General features: G+C 48.9%; 1 protein-coding gene across 3 annotated transcripts in view; it reads left to right on the top strand.

Moving 5' to 3' along the window:
- The first annotated feature begins 3,107 nt into the window (after nucleotides 1-3,107).
- gpr45 (G protein-coupled receptor 45) overlaps nucleotides 3,108-22,622 on the top strand; it is a 105,522-nt gene continuing 86,007 nt past the window's right edge. For 2 of the 3 annotated variants that reach the window (XM_038818807.1, XM_038818805.1), the window contains exon 1: nucleotides 3,108-3,626. The gene's annotated coding sequence lies outside the window, so the exon portion shown is untranslated. Of the gene's footprint in view, nucleotides 3,627-13,168; nucleotides 13,281-22,622 lie in introns of all 3 variants that reach the window. The other variant, XM_038818806.1, reaches the window with a different exon arrangement.

The following is a 22,622-nucleotide window of genomic DNA, read 5'->3' as shown; positions in this document are numbered from 1 at the left end:
TCCAAAGCAAATATATCCTTCATATAAAGTGACCAAAACTTTACAAAGAACTCCAGGTGTAACCTCACCATACCCTTTGCGGCTTTAGCAAGTCCTCATTCCTTTTACATTCCATCCCCTTTACAATAAAGGCCAAGGTCCTGTTGTGCTTTCCTAATTACTTACTGTATCTACATGCTAACCTTTTGTGGAGACAAAAACATTTAAAAGGTATTGGATCTGCACCCGAGGTGCTGTAACCTGCTAGGTTGGAAGGTGAATTAGAGTTGCGGCTGTTTTTTTCTATTATTTGGCCGCCGCAGACACATGATGGGCTGAATTCCCTCTTTCTGTGTCATAACTTTTCTATAATTATATATAGAAGGACACCTAGTGCTGTTGCGTCCTGCAGTCTCTTTCCATTTAAAGAAAATTCTCCTTTACTTCCTGCCAATGTGGACAACTTCACATTTCCCCACAATATACTCCATCGGCCAAATCTTTGCCCACTCACTTAACCTTTCTATATCCCTTTGCAGACTCCTTGTATCTTTCTCATTACTTGCTTTCCAACCTATTTTTGTATTGTACTTTGATTTATGTAATGTGACAGGATTAATTCATGACCTCAGAGTGACAGCATCCTTGGTAGCAGCGACCACAATATTATTGAATTTTCATAAGTTCCAAAGGGAGAAGAGTGGGCCTATGGCTAGTATTTTAAACTTAAAAAGGGGAAACTCTGTGGGAATGAAAGTTGAGCTAGTTGAAGTGAACTGGGACACTAGGCTAGGAGATAGATGAATAGAGAAGTAGTAGCAGACATTTATGGGGATCATTCAGAATAGTTGGAATAAGTATATTCCTAATATAAAGAAAAATTCTAAAGGGAGGACCAACCATCTGTGGTTAACTAAATAGTTAAGAAAAGTGTCAAACTTAATGAAAAAACAATCACTGCGCAAATATGAGTGACAGGTTAGATGATGGGTCAGAATATGAAGAACATCAGATAATGACTAAAAGGTTAATCAAGATAAAGAAGTGTGAGAGGAAGCTAGCTGGAAATGTAAAAACGGACAGTAAGAGTTTTGACAGCTATTTAAAAAGGAAAAGAGAATAAAATGAGTGTTGGTCCTCGAGAGACTGACAATGGGAGTTAATAGTAGATAATAAGGAAATGATGGATACAAAAAGCATTCCAGCAATAGCTGTAAATCAAGACATGGAAGGGATAGGGGTATTTGGTGAAATTACAATTTCCAGGGACGTGGTACTGAAGGCTGTCAGGTCTCAGGGTCCTGATGATATAACCACCAAGCTCTTATGCTTCAGACCTCTGCAAATAAAGGAAATATCCCCATATGCCATCTTGTCACTTATCTACCTTTTCTACTATCTTTAGGGATCGGTAGACATACACTCCAAGTTCCTTCTGTTCCTCTATAGTTTTCAGAATCCTGCCATTTTTGTGTTTCCCTTACCTTGTTTGGCCCCTACAATGGATTATCTCACACTTCTCTATTTAGAATGCCATTTGCCGCTTTTTTGCCATTTTGACCAGTCCATTGATGTCTTCATGCAGTTTACAGTTTTCTTCCTCGCTATCAAACACTCAGCCAATTTGCTATCACCTGCAATCTTCTGAATCATGCCCTTTACATACAGGTGTAAATCACTGATATCGACGAAGAACAGCAAGGAGCTTAGTACCAAACTCTGTGGAACCCCAACGGAAATAGCCTTCCAGTTACAAGGACACCTGCCAGAGGTTCAATGTTGGTCCCATTTATCATATTCACCTGGGTTCACTGAGCTTTAAATTTTCATGACCAATCTGCCAAGTCAAACACCTTGCTAAAATCTATGTAGACAACACCAAATTCACTGTTCGCATTGACCCTCCTTGTAACGTCCTCAAAAATTCAATCAAGTAAGTCAAACATAACCTTTCCTTAACAAATTCATGATTCTGCCCTTGATTAACCCATACCTTTTTGAATACTGATTTATACCATCTCTCCAAATTTTTTCCAATAATATTCCGTGGATAGGTCGAGTGGCCTGTATAATTTGGGCTAGCCCCATACACCCTTTTGTAATAAAGGTACAATGTTAGAAGTCTCCCAATCCTCCATTACCATGCCTGTAGACAGAGAGGACTGGAAAATTATGGTCAGAACCTCTGCTATTTCTTCACTTGATTCCCTTAGCAACCTGGAATACATTCCAACCTGGCCTCTTGATTTATCTGCTTTGAAAGATGCTAATCTGCTTAATATTTCCCAATTCATCCTCCATATGTCTGCTTCATCCTTCTCCTTTGTGCAAACAGATGCAAAATATTTGTTAAGAACCATGTTCATACCTTCTGCCTCCACACGCAAGTTATGTTTTGGTCTCTAATTGCCCGTACTTTTCCTCAGGTATCCTCGAGCCCATTTTATGTTTATGTATAAATTGGAGGGGGGCAGTTAATTGGTTTGTGATAAGGAACAACGCCAACATTGCAGCTTCAGGTCCTGTACCAGCGGAGGTTATCCATTGTTCTCAAAGGTGCCCCTCGCCTGAGGTGTGATGACCCTCAGGTGAGCTGTCTTTCAAAAGCCGAGAGCATCGTCCTCGGGGACTATGGTGACTTTCATTTTCATATATTTCTAAAACGTCTTTGTGATTTTCCTCGACTTTAATTGCCAATATTATTTTATGTCTGCTCTACTTCTGCATTTTGTAAACGCCTCTAGGCCTTCTGCGGGATTGAAATCTTGGCGCCTGACAGAAAATGATAACTTTTGGGCAAAAATGGGTCCCGACGTTCCTGCAGAAAGTCCCAGAAATTATGCCCGTTAACTTTGCTTTTTCTCTCTCCCCAGAAACTGCGCGACCGGCTGAGCATTTTCTGTTTTAATTTCTGGTGTCCAGCCCCCTCGAGCATGTTGTTTCTGGCCACAGCTAAAAGTTAACGTGTCACATGGCGAGACTCTCCCTGAATTATCCGCGATAAGGACTTTTTTTTTTTTGCAGCTGTTGCTTTTTAATAAATGATTTGGAAACGGGGTGAATTAATGGGAGTGTTTATTTTCGAGCTCCCCCAGGGCCGCGGTTGGATTCTTCATTGAGCAGTTAGACGTACGCGCGAATGATGATCAAATCCTGCATTGTATATCTCTCCCTGTTAAAGGCATTAGGAATCCATTCCCATCAGAGTGTCCGCCACCCACCGGGACATTCATGCTGGGGGCGGGGAGGCTGACCTTTGGCTCTCCAGAGGTCTTTGTGCCTGACTGTCCCGGTGAGGTTTGTACAGCAGTGTTGTGGCAGTGCACCCCCCTCCTCCCCTCCTCTCTCTCTCTCTCTCTCCCGCCTTCTCCCCGCACTATGACTTGGGCAAAGTGTTGGCGGCGTCTCTCTGACAACCGTCCGCAGCGGAGCCATTGGTGCTCGGATCACAGCGAGAGCGACCGGCTTCCCCTTCCCGTCTGACTGCGGCAACTCACTCCTTTCCATTCACACCACCGCAATCTTCAACGATCGCTCGTATCTACGTGTGTTCTTCGTGTATTTCATCCCCCCCACCTCTAGTTTTCATCCAGATGTTTGTCATCCAGATTCGCCTGGTGGTGGTGACCGAGAAGAAAAAGTCGAAGGTATTTGGCTGTTTTATTTAGCGTCCTGCTGTGCGCGCGTTTGGCTGTTAGGCATCCTCACTGTGTAAATCCTGGCGCTTTCCTAAGTTACCGAGGAGAATGGAGCCTCACCCCCCCCCCCCCAAGGCAGGGGGAGGAATAAAACGAGAGAGATGCGAAGCAGTTTAGATTTGTGTTCAGCTGGAGCCTGGTCTACAAATCTCAGCACTGGAGACATTTAACTGATCTATTGTACAATTACCCAGAGCAGTTTTAATCAAAGTACTGAATCGTACCAAAGCATCCATGCTTGATAAAATCATATAACTACTCTATTTGTGGGAAGAGAAACAGTTAACTTAACACCTGCTGAGTATTTCCAGCATTTTGCTAACTCAATTTCCAATTCCCCGCATCGGCAGTATTCAGCTGTTATTTTGGCTAATGTATCACTATTTCTGTACAAAGTAATAGTATCATTAATTAAACGGGCATTGTCACCACTGAGGATATTTACAACCTTTTCCAGTGGTATTTCTGCCTTAAATTAATATAATCTACACTGTGTTAAAATTTGCATCATCGCCAATAATCTGCATAAATAGTGTATTTAACACAACATACACTTACAGAAATTCTTCTGCAGGGATTAAAATGTTGAATCTTGCCACACTGATCAAACTCCATGCCTGAGATTTTATAATTGACTACTTCCGATTGGTTAAGGAATTAAATCTGGAACAACGTGTATGTAAAGATGTGTTAAACATCAGAATATTTTACAGGAGTAACCCATGTATCAGATTTCTTTTTAAAAATTAATTCATGGGATGTGGGCAATGCTGGCTGGCCCAGAGTTTATTACCCATCCCTAATTGCCCTTGAACTGAGTGGCTTGCGAGGCCAGTTCAGAGTGCTTTTAAGAGTCAACCACATGGGAGACTTCCGGTGGCGCCCTCAAGGAGACAGGTCGCAGGTCGGATCGCTCCCGCCCGCGATGGGCAAACGGACCTTTTTTAACGGACTTTTTTGGGATCTGGCAGCCTTAATCGGTGGAGGAGACGATAGGGAACATAGAACATAGAACAGTACAGCACAGAACAGGCCCTTCGGCCCTCGATGTTGTGCCGAGCCATGATCACCCTACTCAAACCGACGTATCCACCCTATACCCGTAACCCAACAACCCCCCCCCCCTTAACCTTACTTTTATTAGGACACTACGGGCAATTTAGCATGGCCAATCCACCTAACCCGCACATCTTTGGACTGTGGGAGGAAACCGGAGCACCCGGAGGAAACCCACGCACACAGGGGGAGGACGTGTAGACTCCACACAGACAGTGACCCAGCCGGGAATCGAACCTGGGACCCTGGAGCTGTGAAGCATTTATGCTAACCACCATGCTACCCTGCTGCCCCTTTCCGGGGTATGGGCTTCCTTTCCGGGGTATGGGCAGCTGGACTAGAAGTGGTCGAGTGGAGCGGCAAGGATCGAAGCGGGAGCAGCGGGGACCCCAGACCGGGCGGCCAAGCATGGCGGACGGCGGGGACCGGGGAGCGGAGGCTCACTGGCCAAGGGAGGAGCAGATGGAGTTCTTCAAGAACTGCTTCGCCGAGCTGAGGAGGGACACTCTGGACCCGATGAGAGCGGTGATGGACCGAATGGTCGAGACACAGGCGGTCCAAGGGAAGGCACTCAGGGAGGTCGAGGTGAAGCTCTCCAGCTAGGCGGGCACGATAACGGAGCAGGAGCACGAGGTGGAGGAGCTGAACGCCCGTCAGAGGAGGATGCAGGAGCAACTTGAAGAGCTGGAGAACAGAGCCAGGAGGCAGAATTTAAGGATCATTGGCCTCCCCGAGGGCTGCGAGGGGTCGGATGTGGGCGCATACGTGACGGGTATGCTTGAGGCGCTGATGGGACCGGAGGCCTTCCCTCAACCCCTGGAGTTGGATGGGGCACATAGAGCCCCCGCAAGGAAGCCCAGGACGGGCGACCGACCGAGGGCCTTGGTGGTCCGCTTTCACCGGCTTGCTGACAGGGAACATGTGCTGTGATGGGCCAAGGCGGAGAGGAGCAGCAGATGGGAGAACTGCGAGGTGCGCATTTACCAGGACTTGGGAACAGAGCTGGCTAAGAGGCGTGCAGGATTCATCAAGGTAAAGGCAGCCCTCTACAAAAAGGTGAGGTTTGGAATGCTGTATCCTGCAAAGCTCTGGGTTACATTTGAGGAACTCCACTACTATTTTGAGACACCAGAACAGGTTTGGACCTTTATTAAAGATAAGAAGCTGGACTTGAACTAATGGGCACTTGGTTCTTTCAGTGCTGTACAGTGGCGGCGGTTTGTTAACCTAATTTTGCTCTGATTAGGTGTGGACTTTTATTAAAAGAAGAAGCTAGACTGGAACTAAAGGACTTTGGGCTCTCAGAGCTTTTGTGTGGCGGTGGTTTGTTAAACTATCCTGTACTGTAATGTTTTATCCAAGATTGTTTTCAGCCTGGACAAAGAGTGGGGGCTGGAGGGCGCACTGTTTAGGGTGTTTTGGGGCGATTGTAACAAGGGGGGGGTGGAAGAGGGGGGCCCTGCAAAGGGGGCCCTGCACTTGGTACCTTTTGGCGGGAGATCGGGGCCTCTGATAGGGGGATGGGCTAGGGGCTGGTTACGGGACTTGAAAGGGCACGGTGGGATACAATTAGGTTAATGGGTCCCTGGCGTGTGGGGGGAGGGCCCGAGCGTTTGGACGGGAGACAGGCAGGCGTCAAGGGCAGGGGTCAGCATAGCTAGCGTAGGTCAGGGGGCACCAGGGAGAGTCGGAGGTGGGGCGGGGCGGGCTAGGGCCAAGCGCAGGGCTGACCTGGCAGGTCAGGCCTCGTGGGGGGGGGGCGGGGGGGGGCCCGGGGGGGGGGGGGGGGGGGGGGGGTTAGGGCCACGTTAGTTTAGTTGAACACGTGTGGCATGAGCAAACAGAGCTGGCAGGGGAAGTGCCTTAGTAACATGTTTATTCTTTCCCACTGTTCGTTTTCACGACATTTGCACAGGGCCATTTTTCTCTCTGTAACTCTTACAAATTTGTGTTAAATAAAAACACTCAAAAAAGAAAAAAAAAAAAGAGTCAACCACATTGCTGTGGATCTGGAGTCACATGTAGGCCAGACCGGGTAAGGACAACAGATTTCCTTCCCTAAAGGACATTAGTGAACCAGATGGTTCGACAACCAAAAAATATATATATAAAATTTAGACTACCCAATTCTTTTCTTCCATTAAGGGGCAATTTAGTGTGGCTACTCCACCTACCAGACACATCTTTGGGTTGTGGGGCCAGACCCACACAGACACGGGAAGAATGTGCAAAGTCCACATGGACAAGGATCGAACCGGGGTCCTTGGTGCTGTGAGGCAGCAGTGCTAACTACTGCGCCACCGTGCCGCCCCAACCCAAAATAATTTAATGGTCATCGTTAGACTTTTCAATTCCAGATTTTTATTGAATTCACTATCTGCCATGCTGAACTCAAACCCCAGAGAATTATCCTGAGTCTCTGGGTTACTAATTCAAGTGGGACAGAGTGAAAAGGAATGTAGCTATAGAATGGGATAGTATAGTTATGGGGACAGATACTGTTCTCTGCAGCTGAGAGAGTGAGCCAAAGGCAGTGTTCCCAGCCAGGGTTAAGGACGCAATCTCTGGGCTGGAGAGGAACTTGCTGTGGAAGGGAAGGATCTAGTTGTCATGTCTCATGTGGGTACCAACAATGTAAGTAGAACATTGAATGATGTTCTACTGGAATTATGAGCAGCTAGGAGTTAAATTTTTAAAACTGGAATCACAAAAGTATTAATTTCTGGATTGCTACCCGCACCACTTGCAAATCAGCATTGGGTAAATAAGAGCAGACTGTTGAATGCATGGCTCAAAGATTCATGGGGCACTGGTGCTAGTACTGGGGAAAGGGTAAGCTGTACCATTGGGACAGTCTTCAACTGAACCTCTCTGGGATACTCTTCATCTGAACCTCACTGGGACAGTGTCCTTGGCTGGTCATATAACTAGTGTTGTAGGGAGACATTTAAACTAAATACCAGAGTGTGACAGGAATATACAGAGTGAAGAATACACCAGAAAATAGGGTCAGTGGAGGGTAAAATGGTTTTAAATTTATGGAGGAGGAGGGCTCTGATGAAGGGAAATCTAGAAATCCAAAGAAATAGAACGTAACTTATGGGGCTAATAAGAGCGAGATAACAAAGGTAATTAATATCAGCAGATGAAAAATATTGAAGAACTCCAGGAACTAAAATCTGACAAAGTGCCAGGATATTTGTTCTAGGGTTCTAAAAGAGATAGCGACAGAGATCGTGGGAAGTACTGGCCATGAGTTTCCAAATTCCCAAGATTCTGAAATGTGTGACGAATGCAGGTTTTTAGAGATATTGGAATATTAACATTTGGCAACTTACGGGTTAAAAGCTTGGGTTAGAGTGTGCTTGTCTGCAATAGCCATGTTTTTAAAAGAATCTGGTTTTGCAAGACGAGAAAGTTTTTAAGAGCCACAGGGGAAATTTACCATTGTAAAATCCTGGGCTAATGCACTGTTGTTTGACTAAGAGGAGTCCCTGGGGAGGTTGTGTTTTCAACTTTGGGAGGTTGTGCGTTTTCAACTTTGGGAGGTTGTGCGTTTTCAACTTTGGGAGGTTGTGCATTTCCAACTTTGGGAGGTTGTGCGTTTTCAACCTGGGGAGTTGATGTCATGCTGAATGAAGCTAAATTCAGACTTTTTGAGAAAAAAATTGAGTTGATTTCTGACCTGGCTATGAGTCTACAAGTTAGGTATTTTGCTCAAACTGTAGGATAGTTTAAAAAAAGACTAATAATATTTAAAGCAGTGCAAAGTTGTCAGAGGACAAGGGGAAGCTGAAACAAACCAGTTGAAACAGCTTTTTGAAGACATCCAGCCAGAGTCCTTAAGGGTTCTAACAGGAGCCAAATTTGTTCTGGACAACAAGTTTTATTCTGTGCCATTGGGATATAGGAATGGATTGAGTGCTGTATGTTCTTCCTTTCTTGTTGTTTAATTGGGAATCGAGATAGTAATTAAGGGTATTTTATTTGCTGTATTTAGTAGTATTGCTTAAGGTGTAATTGCAAGCTATTTTTGGATGTGAGGTCAAACATTTTACTACTGTGATGATAATGTTTTATTTTAAAACTACCAAATCCTTATTTATTTCATGCAATCACTCCTGAAGTGAAGAATTCTTTCTGCACAGTCTAACAAAATAAATTAAAATATTGGGGTTTTGGTCCACTATCCGAGCAACTGTTGGGGTCTGGTCTGGGATCATAATAAATGGTCCCAGGAGATTGAGAGCTAGCAAATATAACAAATATATTCAAGAAAGCGGGGACAGAAGACCGAAATTATAAGTCGTCAGGAAAGTGCTGGATTCTATTATTAAGGAAGTTTTAACAACGCACTTAGAAAAACATAGCATTATTAAGAACAGGTCAACACGGAAATTCTTGTCTGACAAATAGTATGTAACTCAAAATTAGATAAAGGGGAATGAGAAGATGTAATATACTTGCATTTCCAGAAGCCATTCGCTAGGAAAATGATTTGATGTGGGAGAAGACCAGCTGATTAGGCCAGGAAGGGACAATAAGTTTAACAATAATAGTGCATCAGAGAGTGAGGCCCATGCAGGAAATACTAGTTAAATAAAATTGAAATCATTTTATCTAAATGCTTTGAGCTTCTAGAATAAGCTAGATCAACTAATGACACAAATAGAGATAAATGGGTTAGATCTATTTGCCATTACAGAGACATGTTACAAGTTGACCAAGGTTGGAAAATAAATACTCCAGATACACAACATTTTGAAAACACAGGCCAAATGCCAAAGGAGGGGCACCCCTGATAATAAAAATGACAAAAGAGCATTGGTGAGAAATTATCATGGCTCAGAAAAGGAAGAATTAAAATCAGTATGGGTTGAGATTAGGACTGGCAAAGGTCAGAAAATGTTGCAGCAAATAGTTTGTAGGCCTCCTAAATTGTAGTCAGACTGTCACAGCATATTAAACAAGAAATTATTGGGGCTTACAGTAACGGCAATGCAATAGCTGTGCTGCCTTTAAACACTATCAAAGGGGGCCTGGAAAAGGTGGTCTGGAAGTTGTTTGTAGAATACATTTGGACAGTTTTCTAAAGCAATACACTGTGGAATAAACCAGAGATAGCTATTTTATATTGAGTATTGTGCAGTGAAGCAGAATTAATTTGTGATGTAATTATTAAAAGATCCACTGGGAAATAGTAACCATAATACACTTGCCTTACACATTAGTTTTGTGATTGGAGTATGTTATTTAGAAACAAGAATCTTAAAGTCAATTGCACATTGTGGGGAAAGCTGGCTAAAGTTGATTGGGTCATAGAATCATAGAAAAGTTACAGCACAGAAGGAGGTCATTTGGCCCGTCTTGTCCATGCAAGTCCGAGGACATCCATGTGCCCTTTCTAATCCCACTTTCCTACACCCAGTCAATGGCCCTGTAGCTTAGAGCACTTAAGGTGCAGATCCTGGTACATTTTAGAAGACTTCAGAGTCACTGCCTCCACCACCAACTTGGGCAGTGAATTCCAGACTCCTACTGCCCTCTGCATGATAAGCATGGTGTTAATAAAACAGTGGGGAAAATTTTAAATAAATAATTCAACATTTTAAGCTAAAATACATTCCCTTGAAACATGAAAACTCAGCAAGACAGATGCTGTGGCTCACACAGGTTGTTAAGGAGAATATTAGAATAAAAGTAGAGGCTCTTAATGTTACAAAGAATAGCTGTAAATCCAAGGATTAGGAGTTTTGAGAAACCATCAAATGGCTACCAAGAAGTTGATAAAAAGGGAAAAAATGGAATATGAGAATAAACAAGCTAGGAATATAAAAGCACGTTGTCAGAGTTTTTACAAGAACACGAACAGGAAGAGAGTAGCTAAATTAAACCTTGATCCCTGAGAAGCAGAGACAGCAGAAATTATCATAGGAAATGAGGAAGTGGCAGAGCAATTGAACAAATGTGTTGTCTGTAGTCAGGGGGCTAATACCTGACACTATATCTTGATATAAATATCCCCATGGCTTAATTCTAAAATTAAAAACCGACAAAGACTCTTAAAAGACGAAAACCATGTTTGGCAATGACTTGAAAACAAAAGGAACTTTCTGGCAGCATAGAGAAAGCTGACACCTAGGCCGGGATCCTCCACTACCCGGCGGGGCGGGGGGTCCCGGCGTGATGGAGTGGTGTGAACCACTCCGGCGTCAGACCGCTCCAAAGGTGCGGAGGTCTCTGCACCTTTAGGGGCCAATCCCTCACCTTGAGGGACTAGGCCCACACCGAAGTGGTTGGCGCTCCACCGGATTGCGTGGACGGCCTTTGACGCAACGCCATTCGGGGTCGAAGGGACTTTGCTGGTCGGCTTAAGTCCGCGCATGCGCCGGAGCGTCAGCAGCTGCTGACGTCATCCCCGCGCATGCGCAGGGGAGGGGGTCACTTCCGCCTTCGCCGTGGAAAAGAGTGCCCCCACGGCACAGGCCCGCCCGCCGATCGGTGGGCCCCGATCGCGGGCCAAGCCACCGTTGGAGCACCCCCTGGGGTCAGACCCCCCCACGCCCCCCCCCCCCCCCCCCCCCCCCCCCCCCCCCCCCCCCAGGACCCCGGACCCCGCTTGCGCCGCCTGCTCCCGCCGGTAAGGTAACTGGTTTGATCCACGCCGGCGGGAGAGGCTTGACAGCGGCGGGACTTCGGCCCATCGCAGGTCGGAGAATCGCCGGGGGGGGGGCACTGAATCTCTGGTGGCGGAGAATTCGGGAAAACGGCGGGGGCGGGATTGACGCCGGACCCCAGCAATTCTCCGACCCGGCGGGGGGGTCGGAGAATCCCACCCCTAGTTATTCCTTGAATACACTAATGGCCCTGTGAGCTGCAGAGACAATGCATGCAAAGGGAAGTATGCAAATGTTATCTACATTTCATAAGCCAGTCTTGGCCACCGCGGTGAGTCTTCTCGACTGCAACCCTTTTTCAATGTCTTAATCTCAAGAACTCAGACAAAGGAATATGCACTTTTTCTCAAAGCTAACGTGGAGCGATGGGAGTCATGTGACATGACCCCCCCCCCCCACCGTTTGGATCACCAATTACACTGGGTGCGATTCTCCGGCAAAGTTTCTAAGCAGGAATTGCCACGAGCTTCCTGGCACTCGGCCCAGTGAGGCTGGAAACACAATTCAGTGTTAATTGGTTCACTTAACGAGGCATCAGGACGTCTCGCCGCAAATGAAGGCTCGCCAGCAGATATGCCGGGATTGCGCTCGCCAGCACCCCCCCCCCCCCCCCGCCAACAAGGTCGAGCAAGCTGCACTTGCTCAGCCAGCTCGCAATAATGGCACCAAGGAGACCAGCTCCAAGATTTGGGGACGCAGATCTGGGCAGGCAGCTAGCCGCCATGGAGGCCAGGAGGGATTTCCTGTTCCCCAGAGGGTCCAGGAGAGTCAGCCACAGGGCAGCCAGTGCTGCCTGGGATGAGATGGCGGTAGCTGTGAGTTTCGGGAGTGTGACTAGGAGGACCAGAGAGTGCTGGAAAAAGGTCAACGACCTCAACCAGGCAGCACGAAAAAGGTCAACTCCCCATGCCACCGCAACCCACCATGTCCCCCTGTGTCTCCTCGGGGATAGCTCTCACATCATTGTCAGTCAGGAGAGGGTCCAGACTGGTGGAGGTGCTGGACTTGACAATACTTACCCCCTTCGAGGAGCGTGCTCTGGAGGTGACGAAGGAGATTGTCAGCGACATCAGGAAGCATAGTGGAGAAGATGCCCCTGTCTACATCAATGGGAACAAAGAAGAAAGGGTCGAGAGCTTCAGGTTTTTAGGTATCCAGATCACCAACAACCTGTCCTGGTCCCCCCATGCCAACACTATAGTTAAGAAAGCCCACCAATGATTCTCAGAAGACCAAGGAAATTTGGCAAGTCAGCTACGACTCTCTCCAACTTTTGCACCATAGAAAGTATTCTTTCTGGTTGTATCACAGCCAGGCTGCTGGGGGACCTGACCCCACACCCATCGGTCCTCATTGGCATGGGGCATCGTGCCCCCACCAAGCAAGGAGGAACTACTTCTTGCAGAGGGTGCCGAATTTGTGCAACTCGCTGCCCTGTAGTGCGGTGGAGTCTAAATCATTAAATGCTTTCAAGGAGACAGATATATTTCTGATTTTAAAAATGGTTCAAAGGGATATGGGAAACAGGTAGGGAGGTGGCTTTGAGACCAGGAAGAGATCAGCCATTATCTGATTCAATAGCAGAGCAGGCTCACAGGGCTGAATTGCTTAGTCATACTCTAAATTCCTATGTTCCTATACAACACTATGGGGTTGCTGGGGGCCCCCCCCCCCCCATTTTCAGTCCCCTTCCTTTAGGCCCCACACTTCATAATACCCGTTCAAACTACTCACCCTTCATATCTCTTCTTATCTTAGGGAGCTTGTGTTGTCCTTGGGCAAGTGATATGGGGAACTCTCAACCTCACTTTGCGATCTTGGCAGCCTTTAGAACGGTGCCCCGATCTATGAGGAGCCAGTCTTGTCGGAGGTTAGTTCTCTACTGCAGAAAAATGTTTTTTTAATGTTTTATTAAGGCATTTGGTATATATACACCAAACACAACCACAACCAAAAAGAGAGCAAATTCACATAGCAAATAAATATTTAACCCTCCACAGTCCACCCTTCCTGCCGCCTATCTCCCCTAACTCCTTTTTTATTTTAGCCTCCCACCCCATCCTGCTGACTTCTTCACTATTCTTGAAGTAGTCGATAAACGGTTTCTATCTCCGGGTAAACCCCTGCACAGTCCCTCTCAAAGCGAACTTGATCTTTTCCAACCTGAGGAATTCCACAAGGTCGCTCACTCCCACCCCAGTTTCAGCAGCCCCGGGTCCCTCCATTCCAGCAAGATCCGTCTCCAGGCTCCCAGGGCGGCAAAGGCCTGTACATCGGCCTCTTTTGCCCCCTGGACTCCTGGGTGTTCTGACACTCCAAAGATTGTCACTTCTGGACCCAGGACCACCTTCTCCTCAACACTTCAGACATAATGTCAGCAAACCCCCGCCAGAATCCCTTCCGCTTTGGACAGTACCATGAAACGTGGACATGGTTCCCGGGTCCCCCGCGCACCTTCCACCCCCTCAAGGAACCTACTCATCCTGGCCGCCATCATATGTGCCCTGTGGACCACCTTGAATTGGATAAGGCTGAGCCTCGCACACGATGAGGACGCATTCACCCCCCTCAGGGCCTCCTCCCATGGTCTCCATTTGCACCCCCCCCCCCCTTCCCCAGTTCCTCCTCCCATTTCCATTTGACTTTTCTATTGGAGCTCCCTCCCTGTCCATTAGCTCCTCCACTGCCGATCAGCTATATCCTCTCTTGAGCCAGTCCCCAGCCCGTGTCACGCGTCCCTTCAGGCCCACCCTTGCTGTCCATCGCCATCATCTCTTTTCGTGCGGCGCCACAGCAGCCACTCCTTTGTCACAGCCCCTCCCTCTCCCCCTCCCCTGAACAAAACAACAACCCCATCCCCCTCTTCTGCACTAACCACCTGGCCACCAACCACTGTGCTCCCATTAACTCGCCCACCCAGCTAGCCTGGCAGCCTCTGCCCAAGGCTACTGAGCCACCTACCCCTCACTGATTTCCCCTCTTTCTCCCCCCCCCCCCCCTCCAACCCCCCTCGCAAACCTCACCCTCAACATCCCTCAAGCATCCCACCACCAAACCTAACAAAACATCTCACAAGAGAAAAGTTCTCACTTCCGGTTGCGGCTATGCAGAGCTAAGTCGCACGTTCGACAGCTCCCGCTAGGAACGGACATTTGGGCTCTTTTCAGTGCCCTCAACAGCATTTTTTTCGACATTTCCCGGTGTGGGAAGGAGACTGCAACATTCCCCCAACATTGCATGGCTTGGACCAGGAGCGGGGCAACTAAAAAAAGTGGAGGGGAAGCCAAAGAAAGTGCGAGGGAAGAAAAGCAAGATGGCGGCGTGCGGAGACCAGGCAGCGTGGATGCAGTGGGCTCAGGAGCAGCAGGAGGCTCTACAGCACTGCTTTAGGGAGCTTAAAGCGGACCTGTTGGAGCCGATGAAGGCTTCTATTGACAAGCTGCTGGAGACCCAGGCGGCCTAGGGGGTGGCGATCCGCAAGGTCCGGCAAAAGATCTCAGATAACGAGGATGAGATCTTGGGCCAAGTGGCAAAGGTGGAGGCGCACGAGGAGCTCCACAAGAAATGGCAGGAACGGTTTGAGGAGATGGAGAATCGATCGAGGCGGAAAAATTTGCGGATCCTGGGACTCCCGGAGGGACTGGAGAGATCGGACGTGGGGGCCTATGTGGTAACCATGTTAAACTCGCTGATGGGAGCGGGGTCCTTCCAAGGGCCCCTGGAGCTGGAAGGGGCTCATAGAGTGCTGGCGAGGAGGCCCAAGGCTAACAAGCCGCCGTGGGCGGTGCTGGTGCGGTTTCATTGATTCGCGACTGGGAGTGTGTGCTCAGATGGGCCAAGAAAGAGAGGAGCAGCAGGTGGGAGAACGCGGAGGTTCGCATTTATCAGGATTGGAACGTGGAGGTGGCGAAGAAGCGGGCTGGGTACAACCGGGCGAAGGCGGTGCTGCACAGGAAAGGGGTGAAGTTTGGCATGCTGCAGCCGGCGCGTCTGTGGGTCACCTACAAGGACCAGCACCATTACTTTGAGTCCCCGGAGGAGGCATGGGCCTTTGTTCAGGCCGAGAACAAAGAACAAAGAAAATTACAGCACAGGAACAGGCCCTTCGACCCTCCCAGCCTGCGCCGATCCAGATCCTTTATCTAAACCTGTCTCCTATGTTCCAAGGTCTACTTCCCTCTGTTCCCGCCCGTTCATATACCCGTCTAGATGCCTCCTAATGATGCTATCGTGCCCGCCTCTACCACCTCCGCTGGTAAAGCGTTCCAGGCACCCACCACCCTCTGCGTAAAAACTTTCCACGCACATCTCCCTTAAACTTTCCCCCTCTCACTTTGAAATCGTGACCCCTTGTAACTGACACCCCCACTCTTGGAAAAAGCTTGTTGCTATCCACCCTGTCCATACCTCTCATAATTTTGTAGACCTCAATCAGTTCCCCCCTCAACCTCAGTCTTTCCCATGGAAACAATCCTAATCTACTCAACCTTTCTTCATAGCTAGCCCCCTCCATACCAGGCAATATCCTGGTGAACCTCCTCTGCACCCTCTCCAAAGTATCCACATCCTTCTGGTGATGTGGCGACCAGAACTGCACGCAGTATTCCAAATGTGGCCTAACCGAAGTCCTATACAACTGTAACATGACCTGCCGACTCTTGTACACAATACCTCGTCCGATGAAGGCAAGCATGCTGTATGCCTTCTTGACCACTCTATCAACCTGCGTTGCCACCTTCAGGGTACAATGGGCCTGAACTCCCAGATCTCTCTGTACATCAATTTTCCTCAGGACCCTTCCATTGCCCATATAGTCCACTCTTGAATTTGATCTTCCAAAATGCATCACCTCGCATTTGCCTGGATTGAACTCCATCTGCCATTTCTCTGCCCAACTCTACAATCTATCTATATTTTGTTGTATTCTCTGACAGTTCTCCTCGCTATCTGCAACTCCACCAATCTTTGTATCATCTGCAAACTTGCTAATCAGACCACCTATACCTTCCTCCAGGTCATTTATGTAGATCACAAACAACAGTGGTCCGAGCACGGATCCCTGTGGAACACCACTAGTCACCCTTCTCCATTTTGAGACACTCCCTTCCACCACTACTCTCTGTCTCCTGTTACCCAGCCAGTTCTTTATCCATCTAGCTAGTACACCCTGAACCCCATACGACTTCACTTTTTCCATCAACCTGCCATGGGAAACCTTATCAAACGCCTTTCTAAAGTCCATGTATCTGACATCTACAGCCCTTCCCTCATCAATTAACTTTGTCACTTCCTCAAAGAATTCTATTAGGTTTGTAAGGCATGACCTTCCCTGCACAAAACCATGCTGCCTATCACTGATAAGTCTATTTTCTTCCATATGTGAATAGATCCTATCCCTCAGTATCTTCTCCAACAGTTTGCCTACCACTGACGTCAAGCTCACAGGTCTATAATTCCCTGGATTTTCCCTGCTACCCTTCTTAAACAAAGGAACAACATTAGCAATTCTCCAGTCCTCCAGGACCTCACCCATGCTCAAGGATGCTGTAAAGATATCTGTTAAGGCCCCAGCTATTTCGACCCTCGCTTTCCTCAGTAACCTGGGATAGATCCCATCCGGTCCTGGGGACTTGTCCACCTTAATGTCTTTTAGAATATCCAAAATTTCCCCCTTCTGTATGACAACTTGACCTAGAGTATTTAAACATCCATCCCTAGCCTCAACACCTGTCTTGTCCCTCTCCTTTGTGAATGCCGATGCAAAGTACTCATTAAGAATCTCACCCATTTCCTCTGAGTCCACGCATAAATTCCCCCTTTTGTCTTTGAGTGGGCCAATCCTTTCTTTAGTTACCCTCTTGCTCCTTACATACAAATAAAAGGCTTTGGGATTTTCCTTAACCCTGTTAGCCAAAGATATTTCATGACCCCTTTTAGCCCTCTTTATTGCGCGTTTGAGATTCGTCCTACTTTCCCGATATTCCTCCAAAGCTTCATCAGTTTTGAGTTGCCTCGATCTTATGAATGCTTCCTTTTTCATCTTCGCTAGTTTCACAATTTCACCCGTCATCCATGGTTCCCTAATCTTGCCATTTCTATCTCTCATTTTCACCTGCACTCTAATCAACCTTTCCTTAAAAGGTTCCCACATTTCAAATGTGGATTTACCCTTAAACAGCTGCTCCCAATCCACATTCCCTAGCTCCTGCCGAATTTTGTTATACTCTGCCTTTCCCCAATTTAGCACTCTTCCTTTCGGACCACTCTTGTCCTTGTCCATGAGTATTCTAAAACTTACGGAATTGTGATCGCTATTCCCAAAGTAATCACCGACTGAAACATCAACCACCTGGCCGGGATCATTCCCCAATACCAGGTCCAGTATGGCCCCCTCCCGAGTTGGACTATTTACATACTGCTCTAAAAAAAATCTCCTGGATGCTCCTTCCAAACTCTGCTCCATCTACACCTCCAACACTACACGAATCCCATTCAATGTTGGGGAAGTTAAAATCTCCCATGACAACCACCCTATTGCTCCTATATTTTTCTATAATCTGTCTGCATATTTGTACCTCTACTTCATGCTCGCTTTTGGGAGGCCTGTAGTAAAGTCCCAACAATGTTACTGCACCCTTCCTATTTCTTAGCTCCACCCATACTGCCTCAGTGCTCGAATCCTCCATCATGCCCTCCTTAATCACAGCTATGATATCATCTCTGACGAGTAATGCAACTCCTCCCCCCCTTCTACCTCCCTCTCTATCCCTCCTGAAGCATCTATACCCTGGGATATTCAGTTGCCAGTCCTGCCCTTCCCTCAACCAAGTCTCGGTAATACCAATAACATCATATTCCCAGGTACTGATCCAAGCCCTAAGTTCATCTGCCTTACCTGCTACACTTCTCGCATTAAAACAAATGCACCTCAGACCACCTGTCGCTTTGCGTTCATCAACTCTTCCCTGTCTACTCTTCCCCCTAGTCACATTGAGTTTATTATCTCATACCTGGCGTTAGTTGCTGCTTCTTTACTGATCTAACTTCCTAATCTGGTTCCCATCCCCCTGCCACATTAGTTTAAAACCTCCCCAACAGTGTTAGCAAAAGCACCCCCTAGGACATTGGTTCCAGTCCTGCCCAGGTGAAGACCATCCAGTTTGTAATGGTCCCACCGCCCCCAGAACCGGTTCCAATGTCCCAAAAATCTGAACCCCTCCCTCCTGCACCATCTCTCAAGCTACGTATTCATTCTGACTATTCTCGAGTTTCTACTCTGACTGTCCAGTGGCACTGGTAGCAATCCTGAGATTACTACCTTTGAGGTCCTACTTTTTAACTTATCTCCTAACTCCCTAAATTCTGATTGTAGGACCTCATCCCTTTTTTTAACCTATATCGTTGGTGCCTATGTACACCACGACAACTGGCTGTTCACCCTCCCCCTTCAGTATGTCCTGCAGCCGATCGGAGACATCCCTGACCCGAGCACCTGGGAGGCAACATACCATTCGGGAGTCTCGTTTTCGACCACAGAAATGCCTGTCTACTCCCCTTACAATTGAATCCCCTATGACTATAGCCCTGCCAGTCTTTTTCCCACCCTTCTGTGCAGCAGAGCCAGCCACGGTGCCATGAGCCTGGCTACTACTGCCTTCCCCTGATGAGTCATCTCCCCCAACAGTATCCAAACCGGTATACCTGTTTTGAAGGGAGATGACCGCAGGGGACATCTGCACTGCCTTCCTGCTCTTTCTCTGCCTTTTGGTTACCCATTCCCTTTCTTCCTCAGCAATCCTAACCTGCGATGTGACCAACTCACTGAACGTGCTATCCACGACCTCCTCAACATCGCGGATGCTCCAAAGTGAGTCCACCCGCAGCTCCAGAGCCGTCATGCGGTCGAACAGGCGCTGCAGCTGGACACACTTGGCGCACATGAAGAAATCAGGGGCATCGGCCGCGTCCCTGAACTCCCACATTGAGCACGAGGAGCATAACACGGGTCAGGGATCTCCTGCCATTTTTAGCCTTTACCTTAACTAACTACAAACTATACTATCAAATAATTAATAAGTGACAGGAAAAAAAGACTTTACTTACCAATCACAATACTCACCAACACAGGAAGAGTAGAATTTCTCCCAGCTGCTGCTAACTGGAGCACTTTCCTCGCCAGGCAGTCAGGTCACTGCTTTGCTGTGATGTCACCCTTCCAGGTACGTTTTTAAAGTTTTAAAGACGTAAACTTACCTTCCCAACGACCCCTCACCACTGCTCCCACCGAGAATCTGACCTCCTTATCAACAGTCTTTTTTTTTGGTTAGAGGAGGAGGGTGGGTGGGAGACACTACACGTGTAGTGTCTCGGGTTTAGCCGCTGCCCAAATATATCAGTTCACTCACCTTCCCAGAGCGCAATGCAGCTGCTCCCACAAAAGGGAAGTTTTTAAAAAATAGGTAAACTTACTGCTCCCGTTCAGCTCCTCCCACGTACTGAAACTGCAAACAGCCCCCTGGTTACATCTCTCGCTGAAACGTCCTGAAAGCTGGACACAAACTGAGAGTCGGGACAAGGGGTCATGTGTGGGGATGATTGGGGATTGCCGTGGTTGTGTTACATTTTGAGCATTCTCTGTTCTTGTTTATTTTTGATTCGGTGTGGGCGGTTAGGGAGGGTTGGGCACTGTTTTGGTTGGGTCTGCTGGTTGGACTCTTGGAGGGGGGCAAGTAAGCGGAATGGGGGATAGATGGCCGGTAGGGGGGATGGGGCCCCGCGGGGATGGGGGCCCGCGGGGATGGGGGAGGCCTGAGCCGGGGGTGAGGGGACTGGGCCTGTAAAAGGAGCTGTGCCAGAGGAGGCGGGGCCGGGTAGGTGGAAAGCGCGGGCTTTTTCCCGCGCTGAAGACTGAAGTGGGTGGGGCCAGGGCGGGGAAGCGCAGGCTTTCTCCCGCGCTCGGGATGGATGGGGGAGGCGTAGAACCTGCTGGTGGGTAATGGAGGGGGCAAGTCCCACAATGGGAGGAGTCGAAGGAGAAGCGGGAGTGGCCGGGGTCAGCAGGAGTCAGCTGAATTACGGAAGTGCAATGGGTGGAGCAACGCAGCTAGGAGGGTCCTAGCTGGGGGGGGGGGGGGGGGAAACCGGGTCGCTGCTGGTATGGTCAAGGGGGAGCTGGAGCGGGTAGACGGGGTCGGGACGGGGGGTCTGCCGCCGTGGGGAACGGGCCGGGCGTGGGCGCGTGGCTGGTCGAGGAGGGGTTATGGCTAGTCGGCGGGGGAGGGGGGCAGGCAACCACTTGATCCGGCTGATAACCTGGAACGTAAGGGGACTGAATGGGCTGATTAAACAAGCCCGGGTGTTGGTGCACCTGAAGGGGCTGAAGGCGGATGTGGTAATGCTCCAGGAGACACCCCTGAAGGTGGCGGACCAGGTAAGATTGAGGAAGGGGTGGGTAGGCCAGGTGTTCCATTCAGGGCTGGATGCCAAAAATCGGGGGGGTGGCGATCTTAGTGGGAAAGAGGGTGTCGTTCAAGGCGTCGAGCATTGTGACAGACAATGGCGGTTGGTACGTAATGGTGAGTGGTAAGCTGCAAGGGGAGAGGATGGTGCTGGTCAACGTGTACGCCCCGAACTGGGACGATGCGGGCTTTATGCGGCGTATGTTGGGTCGGATCCCGGACTTGGAAGTGGGGGGCCTAATAATGGGGGGGGGATTTTAACAAGGTGTTGGATCCGGCACTGGATTGCTGCAGGTCTAGGATGGGTAGGAGGCCGGAGGCGGCTAAAGTGCTGAGGGGGTTCATGGACCAGATGGGAGGGGTGGACCCTTGGAGATTTGCAAGGCCGGGGGCTAGGGAATTTTCATTCTTCTCGCACGTTCATAAGGCCTATTCCCGGATCGAATTCTTTGTCATGAGTAGGGCACTGATTGCGTGATAGCCATTTCGGATCACGCTCCGCATTGGGTAGACTTAGAGCTGGGGGAGGAGAGGGACCGGCGCCCATTGTGGCGCTTGGAGGTTGGGCTGTTGGCGGATGAGGAGGTGAGCGAGCGGGTCTGAGGAAGCGTAGAGCGATATCTGGAGGCCAACGATAACGGGGAGGTTCGAGTGGGGACGGTCTCGGAGGCGCTGAAGGCGGTGGTTAGGGGAGAGCTGATCTCCATTAGGGCCCACAAGGAGAAGAGAGAACAGAAGGCGAGGGAGAGGCTGGTGGGGGAGATGGTGAGGGTAGACAGGAGATACGCGGAGGTGCTGGAGGAGGGACTGTTGAGGGATTTGCGCAGCCTCCAGGCTGAATTCGACCTGTTGACCACCAGGAAGGCGGAGGGGCAGTGGAGGAAGGCCCAGGGAAAGATTTATGAATACGGGGAAAAGGCAAGCCGGACGCTGGCGCATCAGCTTCGGAAGCGGGACGCAGCTAGGGAGATCGGGGGAGTTAAGGATAGGGGACGGAGTGTGGTGAGGAGTGGGGTTGGCATCAATGGGGTCTTCAGGGACTTTTATGAGGAACTGTATCGGTCCGAGCCCCCGGTGGAGGAGGGAGGGATGGGCCGCTTTCTGGACCAACTGAAGTTCCCGAAGGTGGTGGAGGGACTGGTGGTGGGATTAGGGGCCCCGATTGTGCTGGAGGAACTGGTCAAAGGGATAGGAAGCATGCAGGTGGAGAAGTCGCCGGGGCCAGACGGTTTCCCGGTCAATTTAAAAAAAAAAATATGTGGACCTGTTGGGACCGTTGCTGGTTAGGATCTTCAATGAGGCAAGGGAGGGTGGGTGGGGGTTGCTCCCGATGATGTCCTGGACACAGATCTCCTTGATCTTGAAGCGGGACAAAGATCCCCTGCAGTGTGGGTCTTACAGGCCGATCTCGCTGTTAAATGTAGATGCCAAGGTGCTGGCGAAGGTCTTAGCCATGAGAATTGAGGATTGTGTGCCGCAGGTCATCCATGAGGACCAGACGGGGTTCGTGAAGGGGAGGCAGTTGAACGCGAATGTGCGGAGGCTCCTGAACGTTATTATGATGCCGGCGAGGGAGGGGGAGGCTGAGATAGTGGCGGCGATGGACGCTGAGAAGGCCTTCGATAGGATAGAGTGGGGGTACTTGTGGGAGATGCTGAAGAGGTTCGGGTTTGGGGAGGGGTTCGTCAGGTGGGTTAGGCTGTTGTACGAGACCCCGATGGTGAGTGTGGCCACAAACAAGAGGAGGTCTGAGT

Source organism: Scyliorhinus canicula, chromosome 14 (genome assembly GCF_902713615.1).
Source record: "Scyliorhinus canicula chromosome 14, sScyCan1.1, whole genome shotgun sequence".
Classification (NCBI taxonomy): domain Eukaryota; kingdom Metazoa; phylum Chordata; class Chondrichthyes; order Carcharhiniformes; family Scyliorhinidae; genus Scyliorhinus; species Scyliorhinus canicula.
This window is presented reverse-complemented; position numbering and strand designations above follow the sequence as displayed.